This window comes from Euprymna scolopes, chromosome 25 (assembly GCF_053919585.1).
Source record: "Euprymna scolopes isolate OS-2025 chromosome 25, ASM5391958v1, whole genome shotgun sequence".
Lineage (NCBI taxonomy): Eukaryota > Metazoa > Mollusca > Cephalopoda > Sepiida > Sepiolidae > Euprymna > Euprymna scolopes.
In genome coordinates, this window is record NC_136506.1 from 35,714,167 (window position 1) to 35,737,512 (window position 23,346).

Below are 23,346 nucleotides of genomic sequence, written 5' to 3' on the forward strand. Positions count from 1 at the left end.
TCGTATAATTAAAAGGTGAAATATAATTTGAAAAACCATATTTCCATAGAAATATATAAGTTGAGTCGGAGAGAGCCTCAGCAGAGTGCTCGATAATTATCATTTTTTAAATAAGCGCTTAATATGTACATACACACACACATACATCCATACATCTATATATATATATAGTATTGGTAGTAATTATTTGTAAGTGTGTCCACCAAAAGAGTGCTCAATGTTTAGACAGAGCCAAAATAATTGAATTTAGTTTACAAAAAAATGGCTACACATAAGCATGCATGTTTCAGCGAAAACCCAGTGCGATAATCGCTTCGTCAGGCCAAGGACAGAGAGATGTCCTTGGCCTGACGAAGCGATTCCCGTACTGGGTTTTCGCTGAAACATGTATACTTATGTGTAGCCATTTGTTTGTAAACTAAATTCAATTATATATATATATATATATATATATATATATATATATATATATATATATATATATATATATACTAGCAAATGTACCCGTCGTGGACTGGGTTCAAAAACAGCCTATAGAATATGGACTCTGATTTATGAAAGTATGATAGGTTATGAAAAGGAAGAGTCGTAAAGAGATAGCTTCGAAGTTGGGGATATCAAAACCAAAGCAAAATATGATGAAAGTAAAAATAAAATAGATAAACCCCATAATTTATTATACCATACCTGTTCACACTGAAACACTTATCACAATATTCTGTGGATTTATATTAAAAAAACCTTGTTTAGGTGCGAACGAATAACCCATAATTTTATTATACTATATTTCTTGAAACTGAAACATAATTATCAAAATATACTTACGCAGATAGATATGAAAAGTCTTTATTAAAGTTTGTGCCTATTTCCATTCTATGGAGGCCAGGCGCGAACGCAGACCCCACAATTTCATTATACCATTCCTATTAAAGTTAAAACATACTTATCAAAGTATTATTATGCACATCTATATCAAAAACACTTTTAAACGTTTTTTTTTTTTTTTTTTTTAATTTTTAATTTTTTATTTCCATACTTTGTGTACCAGGCGCGTACGCAGACTCCACAATTTTAATGAATCATCATTATGCCAGATCAAACATACCCATTCCTGTGTCTCGATACATCTTCTATCATTAGATGCGATGAGTTTTCTATAATAGTCAAACATATAGGAGCTTATTCGTGACCAGACACATACACAGACGTTCAGCTTTATGTAGGTATTTAATTATTATAGTAGAAAAATAATTATATATATATATATATATATATATATATATATATATATATATATATATATATATATATATATATATAAATATATATATATATATAAATATATATATATACACACATACATATATATACACACATACATATATATATGTGTGTGTGTATGTGTGTGTATGTGTGTGTGCGTCTGTGTGTCTGTATTATTGAACATGTATATGTTCAATAAGTTTTTATTTAATCAATAAATATTATTTTAATATCCAAGTTTCATCCGTGTGACTATATACACAATATTTCCGTCGGCAACTTAGGAGACAGGGAGAGAGATGGAAAGAGGAAGAAAGACAGGGAGATGGACGTGCAATAACAGCATGCACGCGCATTCGTTTCTGCGAAAACAGGTCGACAGACGGAATGACCTACAAACACAGATATCTAGGTTGACCTACTAACGGTATTCACCGATAGAGGTAAACATGCGGATCGATATATGGATAAATATGAACTCCCCCCTTTCTCTCTCGCCCTCTCGCGCTATCTCTCTCTTTCTCTCTCTCTCTCCCTCTCTCTCTCTCTCTCTCTCTCTCTCTCTCGCCCTTTCTCTATTTCTGTCTTTTTACTTCTCCGTCGTCCCCTTCTCTCTTATTCTATCTTAGACAAGCTCACACACACACACACACACACACACACACACACACACACACACACACACACACACACACACACACACACACACATATATATATTTGTGTGTACACGCATGTATATATATATATATATATATATATATATATATATATACGTGTGCGTTTTATGTGTGTGTGTTTATATATAAACCTGTAGATATATGTCTCCGCTCATGTCTATGTATGTATGCGTATAAGGCGAAATTTACTTATGAAAATCGAATCTGAATCAAACCAAAAGAGCAAATATATTTCACATACTCTAAGTTCAATATCTTTCCAAATAAAGCTTCATGCTAATAATAATAGCATCTAATAAATATGCGCATTTTTCTTCATTACTTATATGCATATATTTATTTATTTGCATAAATATATATATAAATATGCATATATTTTTATTAAATATTGTTTACGTGCATAACAGTATATACATATATGTGTGTGTATGCGCGTGTGTTAGCAAAGGCTGAACAAATAAAATTGTGTCCATTCATTTTCGATCTAAATCGGTCCGTGCTCTTACAAAATAGTTAATTTTCAATTATCCTAATCGAATTAACTATATAGTTCTGCTCGATATTTACAGTTTTTTCTTTTATCTTTTACTAGCGCGGGATACCCGGCGTTGCCCAGGTGATTGGAGGTGTGTGTATGTGTGTGTGTGTGTGTGTGTTTTTGGGTAAATGAAAACAAAAATCGTTGGCCGGGAGTTTGTTTTTTAAAAAACCGAGGCCTTGACGCGCGGTTGGAAAATAATAAATTGTGAAAAAAAAACCCTGCAACGTTTAACGGCAGGTGACCGTTTTTGACGACTTAATGACGCCAACTTTGAGTGCGGGACAGTGTTTTATTTACCGCGAGTCTGTTCGCTCCTTTTTTCATACGAAAAAGCTTAATGCACATGCGGTGATCGAAAAATCTTGAATATTTATCTTTTGAAAGTTGGGCAAATTAAATAGACAGGCGACCCCGGTTGTTAACTCGTAGATATTATCATTTAGGCGTGATATAAAAAGTTTTAAGAAGTAAGTCGACCGATCTCTTCTCGGGAAGAAAGCCTTTCTTGGACTTACACAAAAAGCGAACATACATACATATATTGTCGCTTTTATACATATAGATTATCAAAAGGAAGTTACCGGAGTTTTTATCCTTTCATTAACATCTACTATGACAACCAGTCATTACACCAGATTTTTTTTTGTGAGATACATAAGCTTCCCTTCACAGATTCTTAACATGCTAATTATATAATAATATACGCACGTTTAAACTAATTAATCATTCACAGTTGTAACATGGGCTATATCTAGTTTACTTTTTTATACGCAGAGAGGGTAAAACCTGGGATGAGTCCATTCGTAAAAATTTCATAAACACGGCCTCTTATTCAAAAATAAAAATATGTTAGATTTTTGTTAAATTTGATCTATTGAGAGAAATTAAACAAGTTTTGTGAATTTCAAATGACAGTTTTTCCAGAATCAATATCATATAATGGATTTTGATTATCTTTCGTATAGGTATTCTAGACATAAGCTTTTGTATCGTCCCATCGTTTTCATCTTGGCAAGCGTAGAACACTGATGCAATACATTAATTTTGTCCGTGCTGGTTTCAATTAAAGAAATATTCATATGTAATAGTAATCTTGGGTTCCTCAAATTTGCGGATAATGCCCGGATACAGATACTGCTAGTGACTAATAAAATACTCTATCTATCTATCTATCTATCTATCTATCTATCTATATCTATATCAATATCTATATCCATCTATCTATCTATCTATCTATCTATATTTGTCTATTTCTCTCTCTATCTCTCTCTCCCTCTCTCTCTAATAGTAAAGTTTATGACTACTTATAGACTTTATTTGCTAAAATCATTTCCTCTGCTGAGATGAGACATTTATTAGAAATCCATGCATTAAGGAAAAAACTTTAAAATTAAAAAGTTGAATTATACATTTCTCATAAATCTTTTAATTTACCGAATTTAACTCTAAATTTCCATTCAAGTGTATATATATATATATATATATATATATGTGTGTGTGTGTGTGTGTGTGTGTGTGTGTGTGCGTGCGTATACTTATACATGCACATATATGTATATAGACACATATATATAAGCACACACAAGCATATGTATACTAGCAAAGGTACCCGGGCTTCGAGCAAGACTTTGCTGTACGCTCGGGTGGCGAACCCCAATTTGGTGTGCACCATCTCTAGGTGTGGAGGTTTATGAAAAGCTGCATCAAATATGATCTTGACCTTTGACCTTGACCTTAAAAATGGTATGCAACATCCCTAGGTGGAGGACTATTATCATGTCAAATCTGGTCATTATCAATCCTGTTGTGTGGGCTGTAGGAGAGTTGTACACACACAAACGAACGCTGCTACATTATTATATATATATATATATATATATATATATATATATATATATATATATATATATATATATATATATATATATATATGGTACTTGTACAGTTGAATGAAGACATTTAAAAATGAAAATATCGGAGACCTTTGTTCCATAACGGATACGTAAATATAACATTTTTTCAATATTTAATCTCAAGCTCGCCGCCTCTAAAAAAGACCGAAATTGTAGTGACGTATAAAAATCTATTTTTGGCAATTAAGCTACACAGAAACGTTCATCATGGCTAATGATTTCCTCCAGGGGTAAAATGCGGACGCCTCTGTGTAGTTTAATTGACTTAAACTATGTTACTATCTCTCTCTTTATCACTTTCTCACACAAACACGCGCGTGGGCGCGCGCGCACGCACACACACACACACACACACACACACACACACACACACACATATATATATATATATATATATATATATATATATATATATAAATGTTGGGACGATTAATTGGAATTGGAGTCGAGAATCAGAAAAATCGAAACATTTGTGGTATCGGAATCGTATCAGTTTCAGAAAAAAAAAATGTGCCCATTTTCTAATTCCCAAAACAATTCCTTAAATTATCTTTTTTTAAAATTGATTTTGTGACGACGACGACGACGACAACAACAACAACAACAACAACAATAGTTAAACAAATAAATAAATAACTAATTGACGTTTCATTTCATTTCTAGTTTCAGTTTTTAAGTTTGATGGACGCAAAGTATTTTTCGCGGTGTTGGGCCAGGGTATTCCCGTTGTCACATTTATCAATAAAAAAAAAGAAAGAAAAAGAAAACACCAAACTCAACGAAAAAAAACAAACTTTCTTTTTTCAAAACTCCTGAGTGTTACGTTTGTAATCGATGAGATTAACGTAATAAAAGAAAAATCAGGATTTCAGAGGAGGGAGTGGTGGTTCTGGAACGCTCAGCATCTCTTTTTCTTTTCTTTTTTTTCCATTTTCACTAAGCCACAGCAACGCGTGGCCGGGCACAGCTATTAATTATAATAAAATAATAAATAGTAATTGATTTTGAGCTACCAATAAAGGTATAGTCTAGAAATCATCGACACGGTTGAGAAAGTATATACACATTTAACATTCGTTTTTACGGTAATCGGAAAATAACATTTTATAGTTGCATATTTAGACATTCATAAGGATCAGAATCGGTAATTGTATCGGAATCGGAAAAAAAATTGGATTCGTTCCATCACTAATATATATATATCCTTATAGGTTCATTATTGTTATAATATCTATCTCAATATATATTCATAAATATTAATATGTATAAATGCTGGCCGACATGATTCGGTACAGATTTGGAATCCGCGTCCGAACGTTCGTTTTTTTTTTTTTTTTTTTTTTTTACATAGGCATCACCACTTATCAAGGGCAAGAGGCCACTCGAGGATAAGGGTGAAGGAGTGAACAGTAGAAATTGGACAATATAGTAATCGTTAGTAATGGAAATTCGGTAAATTTGTTAACAAGTGGGACGGCTCATCAAGAACTTGTTTACGTTGGACTTGAAGACAACCATATTGTAGTCAGCTGGAAAGCAGAAAAACAGAAGACAATTCCACAGTGCAGTTCTAAGAAGGAAGCTTTGTTCATGGAATCTACGTTTAGGTTTAGGAACAGATAACGAGTGGGGGGGATTATTGATAGTGTTTTCAGCTAGACGAGTCTTTCTTGTGAAAGTTTGACGAGGGGGAACCATAGACTGAAGCTCAGTCGAACACTTTCCATGAAAATAACGATACAGCAGAGACAAACTCGCAACATCTCTTCTGTGAGATAGAGGTTGCAGGGAAAAGAAAAGGATATCTCCTACGAGACTGCGAAGTCTATTTTGAACTCTGTCAAGTCAGGACAAGTCCTTTCCACCAGCTCCAGCCCAGATGTGGCAACATTATTCCATCCTTGGACGTACCTGGCTCTTATATAGATAAAGAATTGCATCAACAGTGATATATCTACTGAATAGATAGAAGGATCCCACCGTTTTTCCAGCGGCCTGTACCTGTTCCATTTAAAATCAAGAGTAACGGTCAAGCCCAGAAGCTTGTCAAAACTTGAGGCCTCCTCAAGACGAGAGCCATTCATTTCTTCTGATGCCAGATGGGGACAGAGTGTTGATGATGTAAAGAGAGAAGCTTGGTTTTAGATGCATTAAAAGTAACCAGCCACTCCTTTCCCCATTGTACCACGTACTAAAGATCAGAGGAGAGAGAATCGGAGAGAACTTGGTCGTTTACTGTCTTAGATGTGCTACCATAGATAGTAGTGTCATCAGCATAAATGTCTACAAATGATGTAAGGATGTGATTTGGAAGATCATTAATGTAGATCAGGAAAAGAGTTGGGCCCAGGATGGACCCCTGAGGGACTCCAGCATTAATAATGTGAGCTTCTGATTTTTGCCCATCAACTACTACTCTTATGAACCTGTCAGATAGAAATGATTTAATAATTGAGAAGACATTTCCAGCTATACTATAGCTAGAGATCTTGTGAAGTAAACCTTCATGCCATACCTTATCAAAGGCCTTAGATATGTCAAGAACAATTGCCCTAGAAAGGTTGCCCCCGTCGAGAGATTCGCTAATCCTATGAGATATAACTGTAATCACATCTGCTGTAGATCTAGCAAAACGGAAACCATAGTGTGTGTTTTTAAGAAGGTTATTTTTGCTGAGATGGTTGATTACTTCTGCATTTAACACAGATTCCAGCAACTTACTTATGACGCACAGGAGACTTATTGGCCTGTACTGAGGTGGGGTTGAGCGATCACCTGAATTCTTAAATACAGGGCATACTGATGATATTTTCCAGGGTGATGGGAAGCAATTCTCCTGAAGACAACGTTTAAACAGTTTTGTAAGTATGGGCGCTAGTTCTGGTTGAAGTTTTTTGAGTACTATGATTGGAATACCGTCAGGGCCCGTTGCTTTACTGGAATAAAGGTTTTTGATTAGCTTGGCAACATCACGTACAGATATATGCATATCACATAGCGTGTTTTCTGATACAGGAGGAAATATTGGGAGTTGGCGGCCTTGGTCGCAAAGAGTAGAATTAGTTGCAAAGTTCTTGGCAAAGAGTTTGGCTTTGTCTGATGCTGACGAGATTATCTCAGGTCCATTGATGATAGTTGGGATAGAGCGCACGCATCTGTTCAGGATTCTGTTTGCTATTTGCCAAAACTGGTGGGAACCAAGCCACTGCTCAGCTACTTTGGACTTGACGGACTGAGCATACAACTCTCCTGCGTTCTTTATTACTTTCTTACAATGGTTGCTGGCAGTCCTGAAAGCGGCTTTAGTTTCCATACATCTATTATGTTGGAAGCAGTGAAAAAAGTGATTTCTGTGCGCAATGGCAGCAGCACATTATGGAGAGAACCATGGCTGGCTGTTAGGTTTTTGCTAGAACTTTTTCGAAGGTATGAATCGGTTCATACCTACAATTAACCATTCCGTCAGGTCTGATACCATAGAGGACACATCCTTTTTAAACATGGAACACAGACGTAGATCCGATAAAAATGTACGGAAGCTATCTCAGTCAACCATAGCGTATCGATATACTGTACGATGGAGAGGTGCGTCTGGGGACTTATTATATTTCATTTTTATCTTAATTGATACAACAGAGTGATTGGAAGAAGTTGTTAGGTCGTAAAATACGCTTAAATATAATATTTTAATTTATCCACGTTTCGTACATATTATTATAGAGTCGTGACACACACACACACACACGTGTGTGTGTGTGTGTGTGTGTGTGTGTGTGTCGTTAGTACAGTTGTAAGTCACTAGCTTTAGACGCTACAGTTTTCCTTTCGGTTTCTATTCTAACTGATGGCACCCAAATACTTTTTTATTATTATACTTTTGAAATCACGACTCTATAATAATATGTACGAAACGTGGACGAATTATAATATTATATTTAAGCGTATTTTACGACCTAACAACTTCTTCCGATCACTCTGTTGTATGTGTGTGTGTGTGTGTGTGTGTGTGTTAAATAAGCAAAGAAATTGCAACGAGAAGGTGGGGGTGGGGGTTTGGAATGCTGAGTAGTTGCGGTTTGCACCATAGGCATTGCAGTTGCCTATTTTCGTTAAAGACAATCTGTAGCCATGACAACAGAACGCGATTGCAATGCAATTTATTGATTCCTTTCCTCATTTCCTCAAAACATTGCATTTTTCGCTCACTTCATCAATTGCACGCGCTCAGATTTCTCGATCTGGCTCATTTCTTCTTTGATTCTTTTCTCTGTGTTTTTTTTTTCTCTGATTATATATATATATGGTAGCGTCCAAAACTAAGGGACAAAATTTTAAAACCTAATATTTGCAAGAAATAACATCTGTGAAAAGCTGAAATTTTGACAACTGGTAGTCGTTATCATCCATAATAACACACTATGATTTGAATCATTTGCAAATGAGAAAAGAATTATAACAATTGTTTATTTATTTTCAAAATAGGAACGTCCAAAAGTAAGGGATAAAATAAGAGAAACAATGTAAACCGCAAAAAAAAATAAATAAATAAAAATAAAAATCCATGTACAATCAATATTTAGTAAATAAGTCTCTTGCTCTCAATGACAGCTGCACATCTTCGACTACAAGAACGAATCAGTTCTTGGCAATCATCGATACTAATTTTAAACCATTCTTCTTGAATCTTCACCCACAAATCCTCTGTGTTAGTGAGGTTTCTTTCCATAACTTTCACTCCCAAGGTTTTCCAAAGATTTTCTATTGGATTTTAGCCAGGAAAACATTCCAAATACCATGATGCTTCCGCCCCCAAACTTGACAGTTTTCTGAGTACACTTTGCATTTAATCTTTCACAAATACGTTTCTTTACATTGTTTTTACCATCATTTCCAAATAAATTAAACTTGCTTTCATCACTGAAAAAAATACTTTTGCCCAATTTTCATTTGTCCAAATTACATACCTGCTTGCAAACCATAATCTCTTCTTATTCTTCGAACTAATAAATGCTTTCTTCCCTGGGGTTCGATTAAACGACCCATTTCTTGCAGTCCTCAATAAAAAGTTTGTCTGACACATTAACACATGAGATACTATTCATAATCCTTTTAATTTTTGTGCAAGACTTAAAACAGTCCTTTAATGACATACGCTGCATTATTCGATCTTCTCTTGCAGAAGTTTTGCGGGGTCTGCGGGATTTAAAAGCACTAACTATTTTGCCAGTATCATTGTAGGATTAAACAACTTTGCCTACAACACTCTTGGAACGTTACACTTTCTATAAAATCTCTCTAATGGTGTGATTTTCCTTGTGTAGCTTCACAATAGCTTGTCTCACAGAGTAATCAAGTTTTTGACGCTTCGCCATGGTGCCGGCTAATGCAACGTTTAAAAATGACTGAGTAAGACTTATTCTTTACAGGATATCAAAAAATTTGAATATAGCATACTGTTTATATTGTTTTTCTCAATTTTGTGTCTTACTTTTTGACGTTCCTATTTTGAAAATAAATAAATAATTGTTATAATTATTTTTCTATCCTTTGCAAATGATTCAAATTTTAGTATGTTATTATGGATGATAACAACTACCAGTTGTCAAAATTTCAGCTTTTTGCAGTTATTATTTCTAGCAAATATAAGGTTTTAAAATTTTGTTCCTTAGTTTTGGACGCTGCTGTATATATATATACACTTGTGCCCGATATTATTCATACCCCACCTTGAAAATTGAGTTTATTATGTGTAACTTTGTAAGAATTTATTGTTTACGTCCATATTGACACATATTCTTAATAAACCTCTTCTGATCATTTTCGTCATTTTAAAATCTCGGGATACTTGTAATAAAAGAAATATACAGCTATTTATAAAATCTGCAATGTTCAAAAATAATCATACCCCCTTATTTTTTCAGTATTAATCGAATTTCTGACGGTTTGTTTCCTGTTTGATTCTTATTTTGAATGCTTTTATACAACCTTTGATTAATTTCATTTCGTTTTTTGCATTTTTCAGAAATTAAAATAATATCAACTGAAAACCAATAAAAGAATAAAAATTATTAGAATGGGGGAAAAAAAGAGCTTAGTAATGATCTTAGGACTAAAATTGCGAATTCACATAAGGATGGTTTAGGTTACAAGTCAATTTCCAAGAAATTTGAGGTCCCTACAGCAACAGTACAGAGCATCATCAAAAAATTCCAGAGCCATCACACAACAAACAACTTGATTGGTAGAGGAAGGAAAAGGAAACTGTCTGCTAGAGCCACCAGGAATATTGTAAGAAGTGTTAATGCAAATCCAACCACCACTACTAAGGACATTTTAGAAAATCTGGAGTCTTCTGGCATAAAAATATCAAGGCAAACATTGCAAAGGACTCTGCATGAAAATGGTCTGAAAGGAAGAAGACCAAGAAGGACTCCATTGCACACCGGAAAACACCTTGCAGCACGTCTAAAGTTTGCTAGGACCCATGTGAATTCTCCAGAGTCCGTTTTCTCAAGTATTTTGTGGACTGACGAAACAAAAATTGAATTGTTTGGCCATATGGATGCTTCTTACGTTTGGAGGAAGAAAGGAGAAGCTTACAACCCAAAGAACACCATACCCACGATGAAACATGGTGGTGGTAGCCTAATGTTTTGGGGCTCCTTTTCGGCTAGTGGTCCAGGTAGTTTGGTCAAGATAGATGGAACCATGAAGAAGGAGCAATATTTGGAGATACTCCAGAAAAACATTAGACAGGATGCGGAGAATCTCCATTTAGGACCAAACTGGGTCCTTCAACAGGATAATGATCCAAAACATACTGCCAAAATAGTCAAGAAATGGTTTGAGGATAATCAAATTAATGTTTTGGAATGGCCTTGCCAGAGTCCCGACCTGAACAAATTAAATGAAAATAATAAATAAAGCAATGATTTTTGAGCATCGAAAAATAGGCACAGAGTTTTCCGATTCCGATACCGATTCTGATTCCTCAAAAATTTCCGATTTTTTCGATTCCCGATTCCAATCAATCGTCCCAACACTAATATATATATATATATATATATATATATATATATATATATATATATATATAATATTTTTATTTATATAGACAAATATTACATAGTCGCTACACTGAACATGCTAATGTTTCAGGTTTCAGACAAGTGGTCGGTCCTGACCACTAGCCTTCTTCAGGCGACGTTATAAAGCCTGTGTTAACCAGGATTTAAAAACAAAACAGATTCCTTCACGGGAACACAGGTATTATTACACTTGTGGTCCTTTCAGACCAGTTGTCTGAAACATTAGCATGTTCAGTGTAGCGACTATGTAATATTTGTCTATATAAATAAAAATATTATATTTTGCTTTTTTTTATTGAGCACGCTTAATAACTTCGTTTTAATTCACGAGTTTTCCTTCCTGACTACCTTTAACTTAGTATATATATATATATATATATATATATATATATATATATATATATATATATATATATATATATACTAGTCTACCCATGACCCATTGGGTCAGTATGTTATATTAGCTATGGAATTAATATATGAGCGTAACACTCGTGACATAACAGAAACATTTCTATGAAAGTTTATTAAAATGAAAAATGAATATAAATAGATTTCTATGAGTCGTTCTATTTATAATTGTTTATTTTTGAAAAAAAAACTTACAGCCAATTATATTGAATTATAAGGGGTTTGTCATACTTATAAGTGAATGTTCACTGAACAGATACCATAATACTTAAATTCAAATTTTGATATATCTTTTAATTTAAACGCGAAAAAAAAAACAACAACTGGGACGCTGAAAACGTACACAGTAAAGCAATACGTTTTATTGTCGCGTTGATTATTTATTTGTAACGAAAATAAAAAAAACATATTTTCGGGTTATTTATTTATGTTGGTAGTGTAGAAGAAAATGTATGAATGTTTTTTAAGAAAGGTGTATTAAAAGATGGAGAATAAATTTTAAAAAGGAAGACGGTGGATAAATCGCCGTTGTAAAATGCTCTTATAACGGTTAAAGTAGATTTATTTTTAAGAAAATTGCGTTAAAATAAATCAACCGTAATACAGAAATGAACGATGTAAAAACAAAATTGCGGAAAGTATTAACAATTGTTTATTTAGATAATTAAAACGCGAAATCATTTGTTTATTTAGATAATTAAAACGCGAAAAAAAAACAAAACAAAAAAAAAACAACTGGGACGCTGAAAACGTACAGAGTAAAACAATACGTTTTATTGTCGAGTTGATTATTTGTTTATGTACGTATGCACAACCGGAAGTCGTAAACCGGATGTTGGGTTCCAACACCCGTTACATGCTCATTTGAGTTTTATAATTATATATATATATATATATATATATATATATATATATATATATATATATATATATATATAAGTAAGATGAAACATTGATAGAATTCAGATTAAAAATCCTGATAGATAATACTTGAAGTAATACTTTCAGGGTGATCCTAGCCAAAAAGGAAAAGCTCAATATTTAAGAACAGAGCAATATATAAGTTTGGTGGTTAAATTTTAAATTCTGAAAAAAACATATAGACACATATATTCGAATTAAGAATTGGTTGAAAATCCATGGATTAAGGAAATTAACATAACCCCTTCTATATATTCCTTTTGTCAAACTATAAATTCTTAATTCGAATACATGTGTTTATATGTTGTTTTTTCAGAATTTAAAATTTAACCACCAAACTTATATATATATATATATATATATATATATATATATATATATATATATATATATATAATGAAAAATAAATTATCGGGGAGTACAGAATTTAATAATGGCTAAATACAGACCAATCAACATGATGATTTAAAAAATAAAAAAATGAAAATAAAGGTTAGCTAAGCAGGTTTCGTTACTCGCTCAACAGAGCTAAATCGAGGAAAATAATGTTTTTTTAAAAAGTCATTAATATGGCGGGGAAGAAAAAAAAAGCGAAAAATAAACGGGGGAAAATTACATAGAGACTAAATTAAGTTCCAAAAGATTTTCTTTTCGCTTGCAAAGAGAATGTCTCAAAAGAATTTTTAAATGAAAGCACGAGTGCGACTAACTCAAGATCGTAAACATGTCAGCACAGAAATTCCTGGCACACGCATGGTTATTCATAAGGTGCTCGCAAATCGTATAACCATACGTATTACTCAGAACATCCGAGTGTGAAAAATTTGCATAACGAATCTTTGATGGTACATGTTGTTTTAAACGGAAATCTAATCTTTGCGATGTTCGCCCAACATAGTGCGCACTGAAACTACATTTAAATAAATAAATAATAAAATTATTATGGTGATGGTGAGGGGAGAACATCTTTGCAAATGGACGATAACATACGCCTGGTTGAAAAAAAAACAAGATGTGGATTCGATGTAAAATAACACCGCTGCTCAGACAAAGAGATTTGCTTAGCAAATCGATCACTAATATTACCTAGCCAGGTTAGACTTAAGTAAACAGGACATCTATTATCTATAATTCCTTTAGGTTTATAGAAATTGGAAACTTTCTTATTAATAATAGTTTCAACAATATCTAAGAGGTAACCATTATTACAAAGGATCTTAGTAATAAGTTTAAGTTCGTCATCCAGATTAACTTTAGAACAAATCATCAAGGCCCTATGTGCTAAAGTCTTACTTAAATTGTGTTTTTGCTTAGTAGGACAAAAGGAGTCCCAACGCGTATAGACGCCCGGTAAAGGTTGGTTTACGATAAACAGAAGTAAGAAAACACGAGAATGTCTTGCACACAGGAACATCCAAAAACGGAAGAGTAGAATTCGTTTCCTTGTCTACCGTAAAATTAAGGGCTGGATGAACGTTATTGAAGGACACAAAAAAAAAAGCATCCGCATTCGTCTCGTTGTCAAATAAGCAAAAACTGTCATCAACGTAACGAAAGTAAATGTCTTGTTTATGCAAACCAGATAACAGACCCTGTTCATGAAAACCCACAAAGATATTAGCCAACGCTGGTCCCAATGGGGAACCCATGGCCGCAACATCTGTCTGTCTGTACATAATATCATTAAAACTTAATTCAACCGACATGGTAGCGAATTTCATCAATTCTATAAAAATATTTTCTGGAATTGGGGGAGTTGGAAGTTTACTCCGATATAAGGCGTCATCACAAATATTAATAGTCTATAATAATGAGATGCAAGTAAAAAGACTAGAAATATCAAAAGAATACATAAATGAGTATAATTTTGCATAAAGTTAGCAAAGCTAAAAGAGTCTTTAATGCAAAATAAACTATAACGTTCCAAAACAGGTTCTAAAATACTTGTCAACCATTTAGCCAACTTGTTGGGAGGACCTTATCATAGATAATATGGGTCTCCACCATACCCTCATTTTATTAGTCTTAGGCAAACCATACAAACAGGGGAAAATAGAACCAGTAGGTCGAATTAAATTAGAAATGAAAGTTGGAAGAATACCACTTTTGACCCATTTGACAATTTGTTTTTGGAACTTTGTCCCGATAGAGATAGTAGAATCATGAGTATCTACCGGACCTAATTTAACAAATTTAGAGGTGTCCCCATGGATATCTTATATATATATATATATATATATATATATATATATATATATATATATATATATATATATATATATATTAGTAGTGCGTGCACTTATCTATGCCCGGAGGCCGCTCGAGGATAAATGTTAATGTTTGAACAGCGTAGTAATCGTTAGTTGTGAGAAAATTGGGTATAACTTGATTATTTAAGGGAACAGTTCAATAGAAACTTGCATTCATTGAACTTGAATACGAATGGAAAGCAGACCACCGAAACAGAGTTCGACAGACGAAGAATTCTAGGAAAGAAGCTTTGTTCTTAGAATCTGCGTTTAGATTGAGACACAAATAGAGAATGACGGATATTGTTAATAGAGTTATGTATACAATAACGCACAAGGTCAATAAGTTTGTGCACTGGAGTCTATTAGTCTCTCACTTCGTGATTTATTGTCTGAACTAAGTTAGTTTTATATCTTAGTGGAATAGAGTTAGTTAATTTTTTTTACAAAGGAGTTACCACTTATCAAGGCCCAGAAACCACTCGAGGATAAGGGTTAATGAGTGTACAGTGGTCAAAGGGACAACATCATAGTGATTGTAAGAAGTGTAAATTTGGTTATTTGATTTCTTAAGTGGAACGGCTCATCAAGAACTTGTTTACATTGGACTTGAAGACGACCATATTGTAGTCAGTTGGAAAGCAGGTAAACGGAAGAGAGTAGTACAGGTGTGCAGTTCTACTTTGTTCGTGGAATCTACGTTTAGGTTTAGGCACAGATAAAGAGTGTGGGAAATTATTAATAGTGTTTTCAGCTAGACGAGTGTTTCTTATGAAAATCTGATGATATCATCCTCATTTCACAATAGGTTAAGATCTGTATCCTGTGATCGCGATAAGCCGCAAACACTTTCTATCCAGCACTTGATAGAGTTCTAAATCAGTTTCGAAACCTAGTAACGGATGCTCTTTTCTCTTCTTTGCAACCTCTTTTCCACAGAAGAGACATTGCAAGCCTGTCTCTGCTCTATCGTCATTTTCATGGCAAGTGCTCGACTGAGCTTCAATCTATTGTTACCCCCTTACAAAACTTTCACAAAGAACACTCGACTTGCTACAACCATTATTAATAATTTCCCCCACTCTCTATCTGTGCCTAAATCTAAACGCAGATTCCATGAACAAGTCATCTTTCCCAGAACTGCCCGCATGTGGAACATTGTTCCGATTACCTGCTTCCCAGTTAAATGCAACATATTAGTCTTCAAATCTAATGTAAACAAGTTCTTGTTGAGCTGTTTCCTTAAATAATCAGATTCTACTCAATTTACACCATTAACAATTACTACACTACTGTCTTACATTCATCAAGCCTTATCCTCGAGTGGCCTTAGGCCTTGATAAGTAGTGACTTCTAATTAAAAAAAATGCCCCAAACCCTCTCCAAGGGAAACAGAATAAGTTGTTTGTTGTATCCACTTCTTTTAATCGTACCTTAATGTATACATCTTGTGTTCGTGATATACTTTTAGTCTTCAAATTTTATTTCAAAGTGTGGAACGATAAATTTATTGCCCATAAAAAAACAACACCACCGCTTTATTTTGATACTTTTATTCAAAAAAATCAATTCAGGAAATTTGATTATGTAGTAGAGCTGACATCTATTCAATGAAGCCGCCTTTAGCTTCAATCACCGTCTCGATACGTGTCCGGAACTGGAAGCATACCATTTCCACAAGCCCCGGCGGGAGCTCGACAAATACTCGGCAAATGGCGGCGATCAAGTTGGCAGTCCAGCGGGATCAGGTCGAGGGAGAGGAGGAGGGCCTGTGAGAGAAGCGTATAAAGTTGTAGCACTACTTTTGAAGCCAAGCCTGGGTCTCTTTGGACTTATGGACCGGCGCCGAACCCTGCTGCCACACCCAGGGTCGGCCAGCGGCCACCTGATTGCACCAGGAGATCATCACACTCTTCAGCACATCCAGGTACATTTTAATGTTGACTTTCAAGTCGATTTCGAAGATGTGAGGTGGCATGATGTGACTCTCACTTGAAACCACACCAGATCATAATCGTGGCCGGAAAATTAGTTAAGCCGTGTCCTCAAGCGTTGAATCGTTCAGTTTTGCATTTTGAGGGTGCTGGCAATAGTCCTCTTGTTATAACTTGGATCGGTAGAGAACATGAGTTGAACAGCGGCGCATCTCTGACCTCGCTTATTGAACACTGTGTCCCTTTCAGACACAATAGAAAGTTCCTATCTCTCTTGTGAATTTGTATACAACTGGCGAACTTGTAGATGTTTGCAACAAAAAGTAAACCGGGTTTCACCAAACGGAAATGGAATCATATCGTCTTTTCGAGGGCGACAACTTTATCGTTCCACCTCGTAGCCTCTTTCTTTCACAATACAATAATGTGTCTATTCTGTCTTGCTGGCCTATCCCTATCCGTTAACATCCGTGCAAGGACCTGAAATGACAGAGCCGAATCTCATTGAATAAAGGGGACATGCCACGGACACCACAAGGCCGTCCAATTTGTATGTATATCTGTAATCCAAACTTCATCACAATCACAACTCTCTAAGTTATTATTACGTATTTCCAAATAGAAATCTGAATGCGGATCCTTTTATCTTGTATATTTGTTTGTCATTTTGTGACGCCATTATTCAAACAAATCTAGAACACCCGCGCACAGTTGATGGCGTCATTAAAAGGACATAATCCATTAAAATGCACAAGCAATATTATCACAAAATTAAATCAGAGAAAGAGAGAGAGATAAAGAGAGAGAAATGTTTATTTAGTCATTCGAAGAGTCAGAGTCTTAGACGAACGACTAAACTTCTCTGGGCCGAACATGGTTCTAAAACTCGGAAAATCTTACGTTGTTGCTTTGTACGTTGAATCGTTTATTAGAGAAAAAGTTAAAGAAATTAAACAAGATGTGTTGGGAAAAGAAACGAAGAGAGTAAAGAGATGGGCAAAGTAGCAAATAAAGTGAAGTGAGAAAAGGACAACAGAGTGTAAAATGGTGGGATTGTAGTGGAGGGAAGAATAGGGTGGAGGAAGAAGTAGCGGTAAAAGGAGGATAACAAGTTAAGTTATGGGAAAGGGAAGTGAAATGGTGGGAAGAGGAGGATAACAGGTAAAGTAGTGGGAAGAGGAGGATAGAGGGTGAAGTGGTAGGAACAGAATGATATAAGGTAAAATGGCAGGAAGAGGAGGATAGAGGGTGAAGTGGTGGGAAGAGGAGGATAGGAGATAAAGTCGTGGGAAAGGGTAGAGGAAGAAGTGGTGGATAGAGGTGAAATCGTGGGAAGAGGGGGATAACAGATAAAGTGGTGGGAGGAATGTGATAAATGAAAACGTGGTGGGAGATAGATAAGAGGCGTATCAGACAAGAAATTGAAGTGCAGCATCTGAAGAACAGATACTACACTATGAGTTATATATATATATATATATATATATATATATATATATATATATTTACTCTGGAAAGATTACAACAAAACTAATAAACAACAACAACAACAACAACAACAAAAATTAGGCACAAGGCCACTCAAAAATTGGGGGTGGTCTATGGTCATCCTCATCACTGTACTTGCTAGTCTATGGTTGATCCTAGCTAAAGTTCTCATTCACTACAATACCTCAAGCACACCGGGGATCGTCTTACCTAAGCTCCCGAAATCATATCGTGTGTGTGTGTGTGTGTGTGTGCGTGTGTGTGTGTGTGTGTGTGTGTGTAAACAAGTTCTTGTTGAGCTGTTTCCTTAAATAATCAAATTTGACTCAATTTACACCATTAACAATTACTGCACTACTCTCTTACATTCAGTAACCCTTATCCTCGAGTGGCCTTAGGACTTTGATAAGTAGTGACTTCTATGTCTGTGTGTGTGAATTTTTCTTTTATAAACAATAACGTAAACTAGTAAACATAAACATTTATAAAAAGTCATTCACTTTGATCATGGTAAGACGACCCAGAACAGTATTATGAGACGAGACGTGGTATGATAGGTGTATCAGAATCGGCCATTAAAAATAATAATAAATCAACTTACTATCTTTCGAAGCTTATAACTACTTGAAAAATGTAAATCAAACCGAATTTTTTTTCAGTTTAAGGAGCAAAGACAAATTTAAAAAAATAAGTTTAATAGAAAATTATGCAATATTTGTTTTTTTAAAACGGTTTTCTTTAAAAAATGATTTAAAGAAAATCAACGAAATTTTACTTACTTCGATTATAAAAATATATATAAATTCCAAAAAAATCACTTACCTATAAAAAATTCTATTCAATGTGTATTTTCATTGTTCATTGTTAAGAATTATCCATATTTATACTTATATTCCATGTCCTTTTTAAATAAAATACTTTTTTTGAACAAGGATTTTAAAAAAATGCGAACTCACTTTTTGATTGTTCAAATAAAGGGAGACAAATGTCTTTTTTTTCGCGATTATCTAACGGTGAGTTATAAACACCAGATTTAATGTTGTTTTATTGCGTGCTGTTAACCAAAATTAGTATTTTTGGGTCTCCGTAGCTAAAAAAAGCACACATTCACTTATAAGTTTTTTTCGTTAAACGAAAAACCCAGTCGACCGATTTTTTTAAAATTCTCTTAATAAAATACACGAGATTTTGATTATTATATTTTATTTCTACTTCATCGAGTGAAATTTTTTTTAATATCTAAAAAAAAGAAAAGATTGAATGAAATAGAAAAAATTGTCGTCAGCGTCCGATATTTACTTGACGATATAAGCATAACATGACCTTTCATTTTAAAAAAAATTAACGTGGTTTAAAAAAAAAAGGTTTTACACTTTGGACTTTACAAGTAAATTTCCAAAAAAACAAAAAAAACAAACACTTCTTTTTTGTTTTAAATTAGAATATTTTATTTATTGATCTTTTATCTTCAATTTGTGATATATAAAACTTTGGTAAGTAAATTAATGATTTAAATTTTAATAGACATTTAAAAATGGGGGGATGAATTAAAAAAAACGTTTGTTTAAAATATTACATTCGGTTTATTGAAAAGAGCATAAAATTTCACATTGCCCCTGAAAATATCGTAAACATTGAACCAATAGAAAAATTTTGATAGATTTTTAAAGTTTAAAAATTGAAATAAATTTCACTCGAAAAATTCAATTGATTTCATGCGTAAAAAAATGTCTGGTTGAACGCGCACGGGCGCTTTGTAAACACTGTTTTTTAAAAAATAAAAAAATACTGTTTCTATTATTTTTTAAACAACTTTAATAGTTTATTTTGGAAGTATATTCCATACAGAAAATAAACAGCCCACTTTAAAATGAGAAATTACGAGTTTTTTTATAATTTATTCGCAGTTTTCTATTAGGGTGTCAAAATCCCCCCCCCCCCCCAAAAAAATTCTGATACACCTAGTGGCACGATGAGAGAATAACGAATATCTTCATTCACAACTGAAAGGGACACGTTTTCTTTTCTCCTTTATTTCTTTTAAGAAATTTTTATTGCATTTATAAGGAAAATTTAACGGTTAATGTCCGATCATTATTATTTATAGATTTTTATATCCTGTTCAGTGTTAAAAGCTACTGGTTACCCCGAGGATGACATTGACACCTGCACACCTGAAACTGCATTTATTACATCTGCACTGTTTCAGCTTGAAGTTCTAGGGCATATTTTTTTTTTTTAGTTGCGTTCTAAAATTTCAACTTCGGCTTATTTTATTTCTATTCATCAAGCTTAAAAATCCGCTGTAATCAGTTGTTATCCGAAAGATAAACATTTATTTGAAGTAAACCTTCTTTATTTAATTTGAAGTTAAGCTCTTTTTATATATATCTAAAGTTAAGCTTCTTTTTCCATTTGAAGTTAAACTTCCCTTTTTACATTTGAAGTCAAACGTTTTTTTTTTGTTTTGTTTTTTGTTTTTTTTTTCATTTTATGTTAAGCTCCTGTGTTTTTCATTTGAAGTTCAACTTCTTTTTCCTCTTTGGAAATTCTGCTTTTGTTTTTTTTTTTGTTTTTTTGTTTTTGTTTTTGTTATAAGCTCGAGTTTTCCTAATTTTAATGGAGGGGGTTATTTTATTTTGAGAGTAGTGGTGATGGGGACGTTTGTTTATTTTAATATAAGTAGTCTTTTTTTATTTAACTTTTTAAAAGTTACCTTAAATTTCTTTTTTATTTAAATCTCTTTTTTCTTCTTTTTTTCACTCGGAATTAGATACTTTCTATTTAAGATTCATTTTTTTTTATTTTAATTAATGGTAAAAAAAACTCTTGTTAAATTAATTTTTCCAAAATTAACTTATTAATCTCTTAAATAACTAGTTATAAGTACAGTAATAGGTGGACAGGTTTAAAAATATGTAGCAATTTCACCGGCGCATTAACGGTATTTTTTCTTTCAATATATTAATATTGGTCAAAATTGTACATTTGTGTGTACTGTGTGCTTATGAGTGTGTCACTGACTGCAGATCTAGACGTAGGAACACACACACACACACACACACACACACACACACACACACACACACACACAGACCCCGTAACCGTTTTCAAAATAACGTTTTTATTTTTATTTTTTTTTATTTTCTGTCGATATGCACCCACCTGCAAATAGATAGATAGATAGAGAAACATACAGATAGACAAACAGAGAAAGAGAGAGAGAGAGAGAGAGAGAGAGAGAGGGCGAGAGAGAGAAAGAGCGAGAGCGAAAGAAAAAGGGAGAGAGGCGGAGAGGAGAGCGACGGTGAAAAGGGGTGAAGAGAGAGAGAGAGAGAGAGAGAGAGAGAGAGAGAGAGAGAGAGAGAGAGAGAGAGAGAGAGATGCCTGTCTGCTTGAAACCAGAAGTGGACGAGGTTCTTCATGTACGCTTCCAGAAGTCCTAACGCGCAGTACATGTTTACGCATAACGGCGAAAGGGCGAGAGGCGGGAGTTCGTACCAGTTCGGCCCGTCCTCAAGCATAAATCCCCCATCCAATCTACTCGCCAGACGCAGAAACATTTGGCGTGCCACCCTGCCTCCATTGTCATTGCTGCTGTACCTTCTTGAGGTTATTATTCCGGGTATTTTTATATCAACGTGCAGAAAGGGTTAATAATGTATACTGAGAGAACGGTGGGCTTTAATGCGTGAGTTGAGGGCATGTCAGAGTAGTGATAAAAGAAAATTGATGATTTTTTTTTTCAAATCTTGACTTGGTTTTATGTAGCTCCCAATACATATTAAAAAAAAAAAAAGATCATAGACACGGTTAAGGATGAAGTACGTTTTATACATTTCTTTTTTATTTTCATTTAAGTTTCTTTTTCATTTATCTATATAATGAAGTAAAGTCGATATATGTATCTACATTAAAGCATGATAGTAACACCTTTCTCAACAATCTCATGTCGCCATGCGTGTCATATATATATATATATATATATATATATATATATATATATATATATATATATAGAGAGAGAGAGAGAGAGAGAGAGAGAGAGAGGGGAGAGATAGATAGATATGTAAAACGACTTCATTTAATCACATAAATTAATATACGAAAGTATAAATTTATGCGTAAACTGTAAGTATTTACTTCAAAAGTGCTCAATACGTAGGTAGAGCTAGGTAGTAAGTTATAAAATATATATGGCGATTAAGCTACACTGAATATTCCGCTTTTCATCCACTATAGGATTCATCAGATAAGATTTAGATAAGCCTGATGAATCTTAGCGTGGATTAAACGCGGAATATTCTGTGTAGCTTAATCGCCATATATATTTTATAACTTACTATATATATATATATATATATATATATATATATATATATATATATATATATATATATAAAGCTGAACGTCTCTGTGTCTGTGTGTCTGTACACAAATAGACTCCTGTGTAGTTGACTATTATATATATAAAAAAAGAAACTGACCACATACAATGACAGAAGTATCGAGAAGCAAAAATGGGCCTGTTACATTTTGAACAGAGGTGGTTCATTAAAATTGTGGCGTCTGCATAGGCGCCTGGCCCACAAAGTATGGAAATTAAAAAAAAAAAAACGTTTACAAGGGCTTTTGATATAGATGTACATAAGAATACTTTGATAAATATGTTTCAGCTTAAACAGGGATGGTATAATAAAATCGTGTGGTCTACGTTCGCGCCTAGCCCCATAGACTGGAAATATGCCACGCACTTTAACAAAGACTCTTGATATCTACCTGCGTAGGTATACTTTGATAGTATGTTTCAGTTTGAAGAAATATCGTTTAATAAAATTATGGGATCTGCGTTCGCGTCC